The sequence below is a fragment of the Adiantum capillus-veneris genome, chromosome 22, assembly GCF_014529385.1.
Source record: "Adiantum capillus-veneris isolate H3 chromosome 22, ASM1452938v2, whole genome shotgun sequence".
In the NCBI taxonomy this organism is placed as follows: domain Eukaryota; kingdom Viridiplantae; phylum Streptophyta; class Polypodiopsida; order Polypodiales; family Pteridaceae; genus Adiantum; species Adiantum capillus-veneris.
The window spans coordinates 23,208,463-23,224,153 of NC_140952.1; positions in this window are offsets into that span (position 1 = coordinate 23,208,463).

The following is a 15,691-nucleotide window of genomic DNA, read 5'->3' on the forward strand; positions in this document are numbered from 1 at the left end:
CCAACCACGTTTAATCGTTTAATGGAGAAAATATTTAGACCCTACCATAAATTCATCATGGTGTTCTTTGATGATATCATCATCTACTCCAAGACCATGAAGGAACATAAGCTCCTGATACTTGACCATCTCTCTGGTTGGTCGAGAGAGAGTGATATTTTTCTAAGTTAGCAATAACAATACCAAATCATCAACTACAATCTTTATAATCACCGATCGACGCTATAATTCAATTAATCTTACATATTTATCCTTCCAAGTTCCCTTGCCTCCTAAGCGATAGTGTGTGGGAGTTTGTCTTGCGCAAGCCTCGCGTTGTTGTCTGTATGATGAGCCCATCGCAGCTTGATTGCTCTTCTCTTGAATTGCCCAAGCCCACTCCGCGTCTTCCATGTTGCCACCATGGTACTCCTGTCTGGATCTTTGACCTGGTTGGCTGCTACGCACCGCACACTGGACTGCTTGTTTTTGAGAAATGTCTTTATGTAGCCCTCCAACCATTGTTGTGAAAAACGATGATAGGGGGCGTTTGGAAATCTAGCTAACAGGGCATCCTCAATCTACTGTGCATGATCAGGTAGTTGGTCTCTAAACTTTATAAAACAATTCTTATACGTTGAATGTATAAGAATTTGTAGATGGCATTGAAATGCATGTCCTGTACTTTGTCAAAATCCACTTCCCTGCCATATTTAACCCTATAGTAGCGCCAATGCGTGTCTGGCACGGGTGCCTCAGTATCCTCGTCCTCTACGTCAGGGGTGGTACGCTCTAAAAGTGGGGACTCCATTCCCCCACCACTATCAAAACATGCGAAACCACAAGATCCGCCGCTGCTTCGTCTCTCACGACGCTCGCTGCCCTGAGATGAGCGTCGACACGTACTGCCAGAGGAAGTCCGTCGATGATGTTCTGGCGACGCAAGAGTGGAATGGAGTGGCGTAGGACCCTGTGATTCCATGGTAGTAGGACCCTAAGATGCAAGGGAAGTCAGACCCTACGATGGAATAAGAGTAGGACAATAGAAAGGGAGAGTAGAGGAGGTGCCATCAGTGCGAGGCTTTGTAGGTAAGGAGTCCCTCCCTGACTCCCCCATGGTGTAGTTTACACAGAAATGTCGTAGGTCGCAAGCTGTTGTGGAGTGTAGCAGCCAAACAAATCCTCCGTCGAACGGAGGTACTGCTCTCATAAAGAGATAGCCCGTTGTAAGCCAGGATCTACGGCCGGTGGAGGAACCTAAGAAGGGTAGGTGTAGGATGGCCATGCCTGCAAATAACAAAAAAAAATCTATGACACTCATGGTTTAGGGTTAACTATGTAGAAACATTCTTTATTTCTTTGCTTGTTCTCACCGACTCAAGACTCGGGTCCACTGGAGGCGATGTCCACCCCGGGTGGGAGCCCACCACCTGAGATGTGAACCAACCAAAAGAAGAGCCAGATGGCTGCTCCTCACTAGTTTGTCTCTCGTCTGACATCTACATTACAAAGAGCAATATATGATTAAGGTTTCCACCCTACTCACTCATCTATAAATATGTACACAAGTATATTAGCACACAAACACATAGATACATATACATACTGGTAGATCTAAGTAGAGGCTAGTAGTGCCAAAGGTCAACTGCACCTCTTTAGATATCATCGCAGTCTCAACCGTGGTAAAACCAAAGGTACATTGCGGTAATCCATGCGTGAGTGGATCAATGACCGCAACACCATGATTAAAAAAGCACTATATCCAAGAGGAAGTGTCTAACCTTCGAGTGTTGTGCTCCCATACTTAGTGCCTACATACATGCATAAACAAATATATTTGTACACACATATATATGTTATGGTTGTAGATCTAGCCATCGTTTTCTGTTGGCTACACCTAGCTTCAACATCTAAGTGATCAATTGATCATAACAGTACAATTCTCTCCCAGAGGATATATATAGTAGCACACAAACACGTAGATACATATATATACTAGTAGACCTAAGAAGAGGCTAGTAGTGCCAAAGGTCAACTGCACCTCTTTAGATATCATCGCAGTCTCAATCGTTGTAAAACCAAAGGTACATTGCGGTAATCCATGCATGAGTGGATCAATGATCACAACGCCACGATTAAAAAAGGACTATACCCAAGAGGAAGCGTCTAACCTTCGGGTGCTATGCTCCCATACTTAGTGCCTACATACATGCATAAACAAATATATATGTACACACATATATGTTATGGTTGTAAATGTAGCCATCATTTTGTGTTGGCTACACTTAGATTCAACGTCTAAGTGATCAATTGAACGTAACATTACAATTCTAATGTAATGCAATAAGTAATTCTATTTCTCTCACTGAGTCTCTCTATCTATCTATCTATCTCGCTCTCCCCTTCTCGGTCGTGCAGTTGAACTACGAAGTGGAAGCTACATCCCAGAGTCATGCCTGCACCTCCATGTAAAGCAAGCACTTCGTTCAACAAAGAGTTGTTTGCTCAGGTATCCCTTTGGAGCCCAATTCTCCTCTCTCCCTCTTTCCCTCTCTCCCTATCTTTCCCTCTTTCCCTATCTCTCTCTAGTCCTCTCTTTCCCTCTCTCTATTTACTCTCTCTCTCTCTCTCTATCTATCTATCTATCTACTCTCTCTCTCTCTCTCTCTCTCTCTCTCTCTCTCTCTCTCTCTCTCTCTCTCTCTCTCTCTCTCTATCTCTATCTACTATCTATCTCTTTATCTCTTTCTCTCCCTCTATCTCTCTCTCTTTCTATCTCCCTCATCCTCTATATCTCTCCCTCTTTCTCTCTATCTCTCCCTCTCTCCTTCTCTCTATCTCTCCCTCTTTTCCTCTATTTTCATTTTTGTGCACAATAAATAAAAAGAGAGTCTTATAAGACAAAAAATTTGTTCATTTTAAACATTTGTATATTTTCTTACTCTAGGGAAACATTGTAAGCATTGACAAGGTCTAGGTTATCCTTCAATTGTATGCCTTGGATCCATCTAGCATCTTCAAAAGGATAATTCTTAAGCTTAATAAGATATCGTCGGATATTATTACCACCTCTTAGTACCTTGTCTTCATGTCGGAGAATGGACTCGGGCTGTAGCACCTCTTCTTGGTCCTTGATCTCCGGTGGGTCTTCAATAGTTGGTCCTTGAGGTGTCTCTCCTTTGTAAGGTTTTAATAGGCTCACATGGAAAGAGTTGTGTATGAGCCAATGGCTGGGAACTTGAGTTGATAGGCATCTCATTGATTGGCCTAAGAATCTCGAAGGGACCGTAGTACCTTTTTGCTAACTTAGCATACTACTTTTGGTGTCCCTTTGTGTGCCTTAGTAGAGCCTTGGGAAATTTGAGTAAGACCCAATCATTTTCTTTAAAGGCTTGGACTCTTATGTGCTTATCAGCAACAGCCTTTTTCCTTTTCTATGAGATAGAGATAGCATGCTTAATCTTTTGGAAAGGTTCTTGTAGGTCTCGGCTATACTCATTTGCAACAAGGAAGATCTCCTATGTACCTTAAGTAGCAAGGGACTTTTTGATCTTCCCTCTATTACCTCAAAAGGTGCTTTTCCCGTGGAAGTATGTGCAGTGTTGTTGTGAGAATACTCCACTAAGGGTAAGTACTTCTCCCATTGGGATCTTTGATCTACTTCCATTACATAGGATTTTAGTATATCAAGAATTGTTAGGTTAGCTATTTCACTTTGGCCATCCGTTTGCGAGCGATAGGCTAAAGAGAAGTTTAGCCTTGTCCCTAAATTCTCAAAGAGACCCTTCCAGAAATTACTGGTCATTCTAGGATCTCTATCCGACACTATGGACATTGGCAAGCCATGGTACTTGAAGATTTGTGAAATGAAGAGGGTTGCCATTTGATGGGCTTTGATAGTCTTTTTGACAGGTATAAAATGAGCTTGTTTATTGGACCTGTCTACTATCGTCCATATTCCCATGGATAGACTTAGGCAATCCAAAGATAAAATACATGGATATGCTCTCCCATGGTGAATTAGGGATTGGAAAAGGTTGAAGCAATCCAAGTTGCTTCCCTCTATCAAACTTCATCCTTTGGCATAGCACACATTTAGAAACATACTCTTGTATGTTTGCTTTCATGGTAGGCCAATAGAAATATGATTCAATCCCTTTTAGGGTAGACTGAATCCCTCTATGCCCCACATAAGGAGGAGAATGAGATTCATACATTATTTTCTCACGTAGTGAGTTGGTAACGCAAAGTCTACTACCATAGAGAAGATAACCATCTTGTAAAGTAAATGGTTCGTCTTTCTTCCCTAGTGCAAGGGCTGAAATCACATCTCTAAAATCAAGATCAATAGCATACTCACCTATCATAGAAGATAGATCATTGTAAGTTTCTATGGAAATCGCATTCACTCTCGGCCGTCTTGAGAGTGCATTGGCTACCTGATTATACTTGCCCGCAATGTGAGCAATATGAAAATGAAATTGCGAAAGAAAATTTTGTCGCCTCATTTGTTTGTTGGAGATCTTCGTCTGCATCATGAAGTACTTCAGGCTTTGGTGATCCGTTCATAGAATGAAAGGAGTCCCCAATAAATAGTGCTTCCATGAATCTAAGGCATGTAGAACTGTGAGGAGTTCCTTTTCATATATGCGTAGAGCTTGCTCAACAGGGTCGAGCCTTCGACTTTCGTAGTCTATGGCATGCCCTTCTTGGAGCAAAACAGCTCCAAGGCAATCACCACAAGCGTCACATTAGACCTCAAATGGCTTTGAGAGATCCGATAGTGTAAGCACAGGTTGAGAGATAAGTTTTTCTTTAAGATTTTTGAAAGAATTGTTCTCCTTGGTAGACCATGTATACCTAACGTTTTTCTTTGTTAGGTTATGTATGGTCCTGTAATTTGTGACAACTTTTCTATGAAGTGTCTATAGTATGCACACATACCTATAAAGCTTCTTAGTTCATGAAGATTCCTTGGTTTAGGCCATCCTTTTATTACCTTTGACTTTGATGGATCCATTTGGATGCCATCTTGAGAGATAATGTGACCTAAATATTGAATCTCTCGCAAGAAAAGTTCACTTTATTTTGATTAACATAAAGTTTATTTTCTCTTAGAACTTGAAATATTACCTGGAGACCAAATGTAGTGCGAAATACGGTCTTTACAATGTCTTGATCAACTATCCTTATTTGACGATAGCCACTTTTTAGGTCAATCCTACTAAAGTATGTGGACCCTTTTAGCTTATCAAATAGGTCTTCTACCCATGGATCGGGAAACCTATTCTTGATAGTGATCCTATTTAGTGCTCTATAGTCAACACACATACGATATGTGCCGTCTTTCTTTTGCACTAATAGCACTAATGGAGATGAGCTAGGTCTAACCATGCCCTTCTCAACTAACTCATGCACTTGCCACATAATCTCCTCTTGTTGAGCTTGAGAAACTCTGTAAGGAGGTTTATTAGGCGGTGAACTTCCTGGAAGAAGTTCAATTGCATGGTCATCATTGCCTGGTTTAGGAGGTAGTTCACAAGGGATGTCGTCAATAAAGACATCTTGAAACCCCTTGAGAAAATTGGATAACTCTAATTCCTTGTGATTATTTATATTTTCTTTTTCTAAAGCATTAGATTCATTTTGAGAATCTTTAACAAAAATCATGTACACAAAAATAGAGATCTTTATTGACTTATTGAAAGCTTGCGTATGTACAATGGGTATGGTGTTAACTATTTCCTTAGCATCTATGCACATATTTTTTTTCTTCAACCTAAAGTAGATTCTCCTTTCAGGGAATTTAACATTGGCACCCATGCGATCAAACAATGGTGCCCCTAGGATTACATCCTCATGCTTGAGAGGAGACATAAACAAGTCCTCTTTGTCTACACAGCTTTGGACATGGAACCTCAATTTCCCGATTAAGGGAGTAACTAAAGCTTCTTCCCCATTGAAAGCACCATCTGCAGGTAGGACATCTCCCATCTCGTAAGCTTGTATGTCTAGCTTGGTGGCCAACTCTGTGGATATGAAATTGTGAGTAGAACCAAGGTCAAAAAGAATAAAAGAGTCATATTCTCTTACCTTTTTCCAAGCATGGCATAGAGGAGATCCTTTGTGGTGAGCTTCCTCTTCTTGGATTTTGACCAAGGTAGCTCTAGGAGGCTCATGGAAAGTGTTCTTTTTGTGACAAGCGCGGTACACATGCCCTTGCTCGCCGCATTTGAAACAGCGGTTATCCTTGCGATAACACTCAAGCTCTTCAGGAGAGAGTTTGTTTTTGCCTTTGTAAACTCCCTTCTCCTTAGCTTTGTTGGAATTGCCCTTAGGAGACTTTTGGACATTGTCCTTCCCATTAGGCTCATTAGAACCCTTGTTTTCTATGGGCTTAGAATTTCTCTTAGCCCCTGTTTGGAAATTGATTCAAGGGGCCACCATAGTATGGTGTATAGCCGACGATATTGTGCGTGGCCTTTGGGAATTGACATACTCCGCCGTTTCTTCAGTTAAACCCGCACAAAATTGCTGCTTTTGCTCTCCAAAATCCATCTTTTTGAAGACAGTGGTTTTGAGATGTAGGTCCCAAAACTTGTCTACATATTTGTGAATGGATTTGTTGGGGAGAGCTTCCAGCTTCGCCATTCGGTGAGTACTTTGTCTTTGGCATCGGTGGCCAAAAATTACTTCATGATGGAAGCTCATAAAGCTTTCCATGTTTGTGGAGCTCACCGTTGGTCCGTAGGCTAGACCACCATTTCCTTGGACTTTTGAAAGTGCATTGCTACATGGCATAGCTTGGAGGATTCCGTGAAGACCTCATCTCCAAACGCGGCATTGAATTGTAGGATAAAGGCCAAGACTTTGTCTGTAGCACCAAAGGTGCCGTTGTAGGTAAGGAAAGAGATGCTCTTTTCTCCCTCTTTGAACTTCTTGAGCTTGGATGACCTCTTCCACACAGCATAGGATTTCCTATGGCCTCTTCTTTTTGATGGTTCAAAGTTTGCACCATCACTTTCTTCAGAAGATGAATAATTTGAGGAAGATGGAGAAGAGGGTGACCTCTTTCTCGCCTTTTTCTTGCCTTGATCTTCTTTGTCTGCACCATTACTTTCATAATAGGAAGAGGATGGAGAAGAGGGTGTCCTCTTTCTCGCCTTTTTCTTCTCTTGCTTTTTGTCATCCTTCTTTGAATTATGGTGTGGATAAGTGTGCGATGGTATTCTCCATTTTGGAGGTGATGGAGAGCATTTAGCCCGCCGTCTTTGTGGAGCCATCTTCACCGAGGTGGCAGGAGACTCACTCCTTTCTCGTTCCTTTGATGGGGGCTCTTGATTTCTCCTTTGGAAAGGAGAGGCATCATCAAGAAGCAAATTTTTGAGCCCTTCGTATGGATCCTCTTCTTCTTCCCAAATTGGAGAGAGGCCTCTTTTGGGAGTCTCGTAAGGAGGCTTCCTAGGTACTCTCTCAGCATGGTGGGCAGTTTGGAGAATCCCATGAGCATGAAGCTACCATTGCACTTCACTTTGGAGGGATGGATTGCCCATGACTTGTTGAAGCCTAGAAACAAGGTCGTTAACAAGCATAGGGGCATCATTAGTAGCCTGCTCACTAGCAAAATCAAAGTTATCAACATTAATTTCACTCTTTATTCTATTCTTAGCCATTCTAACAACTTTTACGTGTAAACCATTTAGGTGTACTTTGGCACTTAAAGCCCTAGTTGCTACTCCTCTTTACCACTTTAGAAAAAGCACTCAAGCTACTGTACCCATGGCTAGAATACCATTAATTGCAAGGAATAGAAGAGAGGGTCGTTCTCAACACCAAAGCAGCACCAGCTTCGGTCAAGCTTCTAATAGCTCAATAGTGGTTAAGCCATAGGCAAGCCCCGTAGGACTCCACTATTAAGACCATAGCTCCCGACGGTGATGCCCTGTTATCTGCACGAAGGCAGGCGCACTGCAAGGCTGAGAAATCCCTATTCTACTTACTCATTTGCAATTAATAATAAAAATTATTTATAGCTATCTTGAGGACCTCCCTTCTTGAGCAAGGAAAGAGAAACCTTGTGCTCTAATACCAATGTAACATTTAATGGCCTAGTAACTTGTGTGTAGCGGAAAATAGCATAAACATACTGAGCATTCATTAGAATAGATTCCTAATGAGAATAACAAGAGTGCGTGGGTGGAGAGATTAAAAAAAAGCGTAACACCTAGTTAGATAGCATGAAAAATACCTCAAAAGAGAAAGGAATTAAGCTATTGACAATAGTTGAGGACTGTACTTTCATGGAGCCGGTCCCCCCTCCAAAAGGCTTTGTATTATAGGTTTCTCCCATCAAGAGATACATTTTACAATACAATTCTCTGTGTTGCTTCAATACTAGCTACTGCAATGAAGATGGAAGCTTCGAGCACTAAGCAAAACACTTATAAAACACAACCTCAATTCCTCACGGTCTCAAACCCAAGCCACACACCTTCGAAGATGGTGAGAGCTAGTGGGGTATGAGAGTAGATTGAGAGGAAGAAGGAGAAGTCTTACGAGAAAGATGTGCATCTCCTCACATAACCACTCATATTAACATAGCATAGCTTAGTAATTAGCATGGTAGAGGAGATGAGCATGCATTGAAGCTTGGCTCTTGGTTGGATTTGCATTACAAAGCCAAGAGTTGTTGGTGTAGGCCTCCCTTCTCACAAGCTTGGAGTAGGTGATAAGCTTTCCGTTAAAGCTTGAGAAGGGGAGAGAGAGTCTTGTTGCTTCACACATGAGCTTGTGTGTGAGTGTGTGAGATAATGCCTTCTAAAATTCAGCCCCCTCTCTCTCTTGGTCGACCCCTCTTGCTATTTTCTCATGCTACTACCTCATTGGACCTCTCCAGGCTTAACCAATAGGATTTAAGGAGCATAAGTGATAGCCTTATGACATGTGTTCCCATTCCTCCTTTTGTGAGAGCTTTAGGTAATTAATTAATGCAACTAAACTCTCATTGGACCGCTTTGTCTCCTAGCCAATAGGAATTAGGCAAGCCATTGGGCTGTTGAATGTTCATTGGACCCCTTGGGAGCAGGCATTTCATGAACGTAATCACGATCGGGTGATTACATCAATAGCTCTAGTATTTACACAAAAAAATCACATGACCACGTTAATTGTTAACGTGACTTTGATTTTGACCTGCAAAAACCTATAGAGCCGGTTAGCCCTCCGGGGTTTCTATTTCTCCCTGCAGGGCCCGCCGGGCTTTTTCATTTTCTCGGCGAGTCCGCCGGGAAAATGAAAAAGCCTGGCAGGAGTAATTATATATAGTAAATAGTGTGCTAACGGCGGTCTTTTAGCTAGGCAAATCCTTGGGGAGTGTATCCGAGTGCCGGGTATAGTCATCTACTTGTGAATTGACCTAAGGTTATAGAGTCACAAGTCCTTTTCTTGGGCCGAACGTGATTCTTAATTCAGTAACCACTTCTAAAAAAAATTTAATCGTTTATCGACATAAAGGTACGAAACCAAAACAACTGAAAACTTGGATATCATGCTCATTGCGAAGAAGCCATTGGTCCAAATGAAGGCTGTAATTGGTTTTAGAACATGAGCATATGTAAATGATGAGTCGATAGTCAAGGGTCGGATGTCCTATACTAGTGTACCAGGCATATAAAGATCCTTGAAGTCTAGCATTTGAGTTGATTTACACTTGTCACTCCACAATAAAGAGCTATAATTCTTGATTGGGTTAAAATAGCTTTTATATATTGAAATGGTTGCATAGTTGGGCTACAATCCTTCACTGGGTACAAGTAGTTCTCAATTGAGTGATTATATTGAATATTTATTTGTGTTAGTTCATGCATTGGTTTATATAGAGAGTGCATTATGTATTACGATAGATTATTAGTGCATGAAATGACCAATCATATATTTTATTGCTTTCTTTTTTTTTGTAGCAAATGAAATTAGATGTGTCTTATTGTTGCAAATCAAAGTGGACATATAAATAATCATTATAATCAATTGCATAGAGAGATTCATAGAATTGTTATAGTTATTATACCATGCATAGACTACATTGCAATATGTATGATTGCTCACAATATAGGTGATCGATATGTGGATTGACTAGCGTGCATTGAAAATCTCATATTGTGTATCATGGTTACTTTCATATTGAATGGTTTTTAAATTATAATATATATTGAAAATAAGAAAAATGTTTCAAAAATTGAACATCTTGTTCTTTTGTCTTCATTTTTAATTTAAAAGCAATGGAGCAAAATGTGGGCACAAGTGGTACAAAGAAGCCAAAGAATAAAAAAGCTCCTGGCAAACAGTGGGATTATTCTCACAACATATGTGGCCAATATATGGAGTGGTAATGTAAATTTTGTCACACAATAGGCGGTGCACCACGTATTAGGGATCATTTTCTGGGTAGCACTAAAAACAACTCTGTAAGAAATGTGAACATCCTCAGGCACCTGCAGTTGCAAAGCATTTGAGAGAATAGCTCACCAAAAAGGGTGGCAAGAGACAACAAATATATAGCTCTCTGGCTTCCAGTCATGAGTTCCTAGAGCCAAATATTAACTCCGCAGATCCTGCAGTGACGCCAACTAACCTTGGAGAACAACCTGCGCAAGGAGAGGAAATTCTAGGCAATGTTCCTTTTAAACGTCACAATGAAGGTGGACTTTGTCAAATGCGTCAAAAATCATTACATCAAATCTTTCGAGTGCAGTCTTCAGAAGAAGCTAAAACTGCACTCACCAAAGCAATATTCTTTACCGGAAGTGCTTTGGTCATTGTAGACACTAATCATTGGAAGGCTGCTTGGAAGAAAATCGGTGAGTTTGGTCCAGGATTTTCATCTCCTTCTTATCACACGATAAGGAATGTTTTCTTGGACAAATGTTACATCGAAGTCAAAGAGCGTGTTGACAAAATAATACTTGGGAATATTTCGCTTTTAGGATGTATGATTGTGAGTGATGGTTGGCTGGTCAAATGTTCAGAGAAGACTACTGATCAATGTAGTGCTGGTTTGTCCAAGGGGAGAAACAGTGAAAGATAAAATTACAGGTCTACGTGGCAATGTAAACAAGGTTGCTTGGTGGAGGAGTGCAATGTATGCATACCATGTAATGATGCCCGTTATGTTCGCAATTTGCAATCTTGATCAAAAGGCGCCAAATTTGGGCAAAGTATGGATGACATGGTGGTCAGTCCAACAGTCTTGAAAATCCTAAAGAGCTGAAAGAGTCTGTAGTAGTAGAGAAGGAGTTGCAGTTACCATTCTTTGGCAAACAACCAAAAAAAATTTCTAAGTATTTTCATGCAAGGTGGAAGAGCACTCATAGTCCATTCCATAGCATTGCTTACATGCTCGATCTAGAGTATTGGAATTTAGATTTGATGTCCAATACAGAGGTGGTAAGAAATTTCTATCACGTGGTCAACACGTTCTACTCCAACGTTCAGGACCGAATTGATTGCATCAAATAAATGAGTGCATTTAGATTAAAAGAAGGTTCTTTTGCGAATGATTTTGTACAGGTAATGGCAAAAGAGCAACCTGCATGGAAGTGGTGGATGATGAATGGTGGAGAGCATTACTCTACCTTACTTCCCCTTGCAATGAAAGTACTCGCACAGTGTGCAACAAACTCAAGTTTAGAGAGAAACTGGAGTATGTACAAGTATGTTCACAGCACTATTCACAACAGACTATTAGCAGACAAAGCAGAAAAATTAGTGGATATATTTTGCAACAAAAAAATATTGAATCACATCGAAAGTGCTGGCTACGAGGAGGAAATGCCAACCTGGTTGTATGATTGTCAAAACAAAGATGAAGAAGAGTTCAATGTTGGTGTATCTCAATGCACTGTAGACGAAATAGAAGAGAATTTGATAATAGTTGTGGAGGTTGAATTACAAGGAGAACCACAAAACTCAGACTTAGAACCAGATAACAACTCAACTGATTCAATATAGCTTAAGAGTAGAACGAGTAAATGTCAAAAACCATTGTAAAAGACCTTGTATTCAAATGTGTTTGGAATAATTACAATGCTTCATATTCGCAATAGTACATAGTTTGTCGATCTCAATTGTGTTTCCCTGAAGTAGCATCTTGCTCATCAAACAGATTTTCAATTGTGCTAGGGGTATTTGGGTGTGCTTACTTGATTTATATTCATTTTCCATGCCAAACATAATATATATTCCTTGTGGAATATGTAGTGAACAGATTGCACGTCGACTACTATTTTGCATCAAACGAATAAGACAAACTAAATTATAATAATGACCACATGTCAATGTATAATATCCACTCCATCCATCAAATTTCTTATAGAAAACTGGACATTGGGAAGATGAGGATGGATCTGAAGTAGACGAGGGGACTAACTCCGGATGCATGACAAGGTGGCTGATGTGTGTCCCTTGTACAAGTGTTGGATTCACTTGATGTGTCAAATTTTGAACGTCCTGACTTAAGCGGTGAACTTTTCTCCATCCGGACTTGTGAGGGTTGGGGTGTTTGGGTGTCTATAGAAATCCATGTTATTTTTGCATCTTTCTCTGCCAACTGTGTTGTGTAAATATCCTTCTCTCTTTTTAACTCTAGGTCGGCACCTTCCACTATCAATGCCAGCTCATCTCGGGTGAACGTGACACAACTCTGCCTTAAATCATGAGTGGCAAAAGTTGTCTCCTTTGACAAGAAGTCTACTGGTCGCTGTTGCACAAAGTGAACATATAATATTTTTGCAAAATATAGCGCACAATCTGCATTGTGCAGGGGATGGCCATAAACCTCCAAATAAATCCTCTTAGCGTTATCTTTGATCGCATCATGGTTGCACTTCGAAACCTTCCACCTTCCTTTCTTGATCTATGCCTCCTCACATGGCCATATTGTCTTGATCATGTCCTTTGTCACTTCTTTATTGATCTCTTTCCATTGCATATGGTTTGGATTTGCCCACTTTGAGAGTCGGCGAGTAATACACGTCGCTTGTTGTGCCGACATGCTGTGTGCCAGAGACTTCATGCGCGCTGAAATGCATTAACAGCTGCTTGTTGTTGATCATCAGGCAGTGATTGGGTGACAATGTCTTGTTCTTCATCGGCCATTTTCTCTTAGAGCTATAGTCAACAGATAGACAAATATTCAATATCATTGGCAAATATATATTCTCACTCATTGGGACACTGCCCAGAATCCACTAAATCAAACCACAACAAATGCGACTAATTGAACCACAAGGATAATTTGAAATACTGACAGTTAGATGACAAGTTTGAAATGACTAAAGATAATTAACTCAATTAAGTGAACCACTTCAAACCAAATAATACACTTCAATAAAAAAAAGAATACCCTGGACAAGACATATGTATATCATAGAAATGTTTAAATTGGATAAAATGATGATGCAAGTTCAACAAGTGGACGTTGGACAGGGCTAGGGTCTATCTTTAAATGTTCTTTGAAAAATATTAACACGTCAGAAGAATTGCTTCTTTCGACCCGCTCTTTTAACATCATCCAACAATCTACTTTAATTTGATTAGCCCTCATAACATCTTCGTCCGGGTGGTGAAAAAATTCTTCTGGAAAATAAACTTTTCTAGCTGCACTCCAAAATTCTGTCAGCATGTCAAATAGGTAGCCCAATGCATAAATGTTGCTCGCTTTTGTGTATGCATGTGTGCACTGTGGATCGTATAGTTCGGGAGCAATCCAGGTCGCTTAGCCATCTCGGCATTTCCTGCTCTCTGTGCATTCAAAATTTCTTCGTCCGATTTTGTGCTTGGATGCAGATAATTATTTGTTGTGCGCTTAGCTGGTGTTCTCAGCATCATACCCAAATCAATGATGCCAACGCGAAGTTTATTGGCGCGAGTAAAGTCCAACATTATGTTGAACGGGTGCAGATCACTGTGAACTATACCAGTCGAGTGGGCAGCCGCAACACCGTCGATTAAGGCATGACAAATGGCTTGCATCTGCCTGCTTTGATTTTCACCGTGTCTATCTCACTTAGAAGAAGATTTGCTACAAGCAATGACATCCAGTTTTGTTGTAGCCTGTGCATGTGTCGTCTGAACAATTTGTGAGCGAACAGTAAGCGACACATCATGTCGCCCACGGTACCCCCATTGTAGTACTGTAGTAAACCCAATGCACCTTACAATAGAGGGGTGAAGTGTTTGCATTCCTTGCTATGTCTGAAAGCTATCAAATTTTGCCTCACTCCCTTCCTTGTAACATGTTTCCATATATGTAATGTGGTCTAGAAAAAATGAGATGCCTTTGATGGTGTACAATGTGCACACACCGAAGGAGCCTGCTCCAATCCTCATACCTTCTACCAAGGCTTCATGAGGGATGCTGACAAGATGAGTGCACTTTGAATTCAAATCAGTGTGCATGATTGTGCCGGTGCCGCTGGCATCAGAGTGACCTCCCAAAGCTGCTTGCGCATCTTGGGCCATCTTCAATCTCTTAGGTAAGGTTCCTTGGTCCTGCGCTTTCACACGCTTCATCTTTACCTTCTGTTATTTATCCTAGAGCTCTAATTTTGACATGTTGTAAGCAGGTGGGATATCTTCCTTTAAGTCTCTGTAACATACTTTCATATTGCCCAACACTGTCCTGACCTTGTGGTGGGGGTCAAATTCTCGTATCCTTGCTCAAAGCAACAACTCATATTGGCCTTCAAGTCGCAACCTGCACTCTGTGTTCTCCCATATAGCCCTAGTGATGTCTTTGATGTAGACATCGCTTTCACTAATCTGTTGTTTGCGATCAGATGCACATGATGAGATTGCCAAAATACATTCTTTACGAATGGCATGCATAATACATTTCTTTTGATCTGGCGTCATATTTGCACTAGAAATAAAAAAACAGCATATCAAATACAAATTCCATGGTTGCGAATGCCACTAACACTCTCACACTATCTCAGGTAAACTCTTAACCACCACTTGAAGACTTTAACAAATGTGCAAGGAAATATTGATAAAAATTGAAAATAATCTTCACTTAAAATTGCAATCTGTTACACGTGTAAAATGCAGTTCAAACAAGTGGTTTACAAGAACTTAATTCAGATCAAACAATACATGTTAACAGTCTGGCACATTTCAGCAGATATTGAATTTTTAACTTATATTTTTCTCCGTGTGCACATACTAATTCAAACAAAGCACACACCGAATTAAAAACTTCAAAAACATTTAAAACATTGGAAGTATACAAATTGGACTAGCAAATTGTGTTCACACACTTTTTTACATAGAATTTATGTAAATGTAGCAATCAAAAAGCGATGATAATTGATGCCATTTAAAAAGATACAAAAGAATATTTAACATGCAAATTGTGTGCATTTAGATTTTTTTACAGAGAATTTATGTAAATGAAGCATTAAAAATAGCGATAATGCTTGGGAGTCCTTTAAAAGATTAAAAAATAATATTAAATATACAATTTGTGTGCAAATACTTTTTTACATATAATTTATATAAATGGAACATTTAAAATAGCAATGATTGATGAATAAAGTATTCTTTTAAATATCATTAGCTAGTATATAATTTCAAATGGACAGTTAAAAACAACAAAATCAAACAATTCATACATTTTGTATACGAAATACTCTTCACAGCCGCGTTACCGACCAAG